Genomic DNA, 3,606 nt, shown 5'->3' with positions numbered 1-3,606 from the left:
ATAAATTAATATAATTTAATTATTTAGTTGACGCCAGCATTACCCATGAACCTCAGCATCCATTGCTGTGGAGACGGAGCCAGTCTGCTTTGCCATTGGGTGATTTCTTCAGCGATTTCTCATTGCACTCAAACCACTGTCCAGGTAAATTATGACGTTCATAATTAATGATCACGTTTTGCTTAAATGTGGTCATGTGGTCATGTATATGTCTGCGTTGCTATGGCCACCAAACATAGCCTTGACTCCCCACTACCAAGAGGGGAGACGCATGGCTCTTGAAATGAAACATGACCACATTCTAGCTGAAGCCAGGGTTAGAGTTTTTATATATCTCAATCATTTTGAACAAACGGATGGTGGACAAATTAAAGTAAAAACTGTGATGAATGTGGAAGAAGGATGAGTGCAGAAGATTTCATACAGGTATATTGCATGATTCAATTAAGCAATTAACATCATATCATGCTCTGTGGTGTGTGTAAATGAGGGAATATATTTTGGAAGAATGGAGCTTTCCACCCCGAGTTACAGACTTGGAAAATCTATGCCAAGGCTCATTTAATCCACTCAACACCTTAATAATGTTGTGTTTTCCTTTTTACTAGTTGCCTGTCTTTTATTTCCAGTACCTTTAATAACATCAGTCTTACAAGAAATATTCACTACACAGAGAGCAGCTGTGGAGAGGAAACGTGCACTCTCTGGAGGAGACCCTCCATAGACCTCAAAAAAGGACTTTGTTGGACGTGGCAAGCCTCAGCTACAGGTTATATCTGACATTTGTAGGAATTTAGAACACTGTAATTGATTGCTGAGAGTTTCAAATATTCCAATGTATAAAAAGACATTAAAAAGTAGGCTATATAAACCTTTCAGTGGCACTATAGTAGAAGACATTACCAAGCACTTAACAAAAATATATTTCATAAATTGTTCAGGTTGGGGAAAAAAAGAACCTGAATGCAGTGATATCTTAACCTGTTCTTATTCTTCTATACTGTTTTACAGTCACACACTCTCCGGTTGAGGGCTCTCTGTCATCCAGCGTGGAGGTTCCACTTACTGTACTCTCAGCAAAACTAAATCCTCAAGAGGAATTTGGTAAATAACAGTGATGAATTTAAGTACAAATCCCCTTAGACTAAACTGACAGGGCAATTGATAAAGAACACAATTTAGTAAAGATCTGGTCAAGTTTGATAATCATGAAATGGTGTTTTTATTCTAAATATGGATTAGTTGACTTTTAATTGGTCCTCATTTAAATTGTCCTTTACAGCTTTATTTCATATTTCATATTTCATTTTTCATATTACCGCTAGCATTAGTAAAGGTCATTCATGGAGAAACTATAGATTATTGATCTGAGGTGATTTTTTCCCTCATGTATTTTAACCTCTTGAAGGTTTAAAGTCTGACACGAAGCATTTATGAAAACTTTAAAAGAGAAAGTGGTATTATAGCCTGCATTTTCCTAGAAACATATACGTGAAGCTGTGTGAAACTTACCGCCACAGTAGTGCATCATTATGTGATTGCTAAGGTGTTTTTAATGTTTTTAAAATTCTTTGTTATGTGGTTGATGTAAGAATTTCTTACAACGTGTCCTAACCAGATGGGATTCTAGAGACAAAAATATCAATCACAAATCACTGCCAATCAGAAGAGCATTGCACTCACAATGAAATGGATAAGTACATAACCAATAAGACTGTAAGCTCTACAGATCAATCCCTTACTTACAATCTGTAAGTGAGGAGGATTCCTTGGGCAAACATCCTGGAGACGGTGATGAAAGTAAAATGATCTTTAGTGATCTTTTGCCTACATTTAAAGGGATAGTTTACTCAAAATGAAAGTTGACCCCCCCCCCCCCCCACACACACACACACACAAACCTTTTGTATAAAACAAAATTGTCCCCATGTCCGATATGTCATAAAATGGCCTTTTAACAGTGCAAATTCAAATCCCTGTGAAACCATAATTAAACTATGAAATTACATGTTCTGCTCATGGTTTGTTCCCCATGGCACTAATTAGACCTTCCTATTTAATGGCACAATGAAAGCAGAGAGTTGCATTTGTAATATTTATTTGGTTTGTCAAATTTATTCGAATCAATGTGTTATTATCTACTGCGTCAGAGCAATTTTGGAAAGAAGGTGTGACAATGACCCATTTCAGACAGACTAGTCTTTTGTGTGGCTGCAGTATTTTTAGTCATATCAAGAGAATTATTTCCCTTAGCTGTTTTAATACCCCACAGCTATTTTTGTAAAACATATAATTTGTGTAACTTACAATATATTTGGTAAATGTTTAGGTTCACAAAATAAGATGTAGTCCGGATGACTAATGAACGTGCACAAGATCATAAAGGTAATAATGGAGTGTAAAAAAACAAAAACAATACTACAATACTACACAGATGCAAACGGGACTAGTAACAATGTTAATTCAGTCATTCTGACCTGCTTCCATATAATGCATGCTATTGCTAACTAGCAAGAACTAATAAAATGTAGTGAACTTTAGTTAAACAATGAAGTTTGAGGGTGTTTAATCAGCCACACTTGCACACAAACGTGGTTGAGAAAGGTGGAAGAACTCATTTGAATGGTTTGCTGTCATTGAGAGCATGTGAAGTCCACATAGTTCTTGTGTTCAATTCTTTGATAATTATATACCATTAGGCAGAGAATAATTAAATCCATCATTATCTCAAATACAATGCATTAAAAAGAGAGCAGAACGAGAAAATGTCTGATTATGATAATTACTGAAATTTTCACATGAAGACATCACGTCATATTTCAGGAATACTTTCATTCCCAACCAAGGCCTTGAAACAGTTAAAAAGTAAACAAAGTTAGTGAACAGGTAAAGAAAACAGCATTCAAAAACATTCACTTTTATTCACCTTTATATCAGAATCAGTGTTAGAGAGATGGAACTGGAAACAGATTATCCAATGCTTTAATGTGCAGTGGATCTTATTTATTTATTTTAAATTTTTGACTCTTAAACTTTATGTGGATTTATTAGTGTGCTTGCTTCTTTCATTAAATGGCTTATTTAAGTTTTTAGCAAACATTTTTTTCAGTGATTTGATCTTTTTCAATATTATTCAATATTTTGTTTCTCTAGGATTTCTTTTTTATATGTTGAAATATTGCTCTGATTGGGGAAATATTACTCTGAAATATTTTTACATTATTTAATGTTTAACAGATCATTCATTATTATGACCGCCGCTAGCATAGCTAGTGAAAGCGGTCATATAGGGATTGTCAAAGTTTTTTTGTTTTTTTTTTCGTCATCTACTGAATTTTTCACCGGGGACACCGAAACACCGGGGAACATGAAATTTGGTGGGCATGTAGCCCCACTAGACTTTTACGGAAAAATTTCGTTTGGTCCCCGGGCCCCCCCCCCCCCCCCCCCCCCCGCGCTGGGCCCCCCCAAACCCCAAAAATGCAGTTTTTCCTAAATAACTACCTGAACCGTGGCACCGAGGATGAAGAAATTTTTATGGTATGTTGGTCTTAAGGGCCCACATCAACCTAGCCCATAATCGATTGTCAAAGTTTTTTTTTTTTT

The sequence above is a fragment of the Squalius cephalus genome (genome assembly GCF_949319135.1).
Source record: "Squalius cephalus genome assembly, chromosome: 23".
NCBI lineage: Eukaryota > Metazoa > Chordata > Actinopteri > Cypriniformes > Leuciscidae > Squalius > Squalius cephalus.
The sequence above is the reverse complement of the archived record's forward strand: the minus strand, read 5'-3'. Positions refer to the sequence as shown.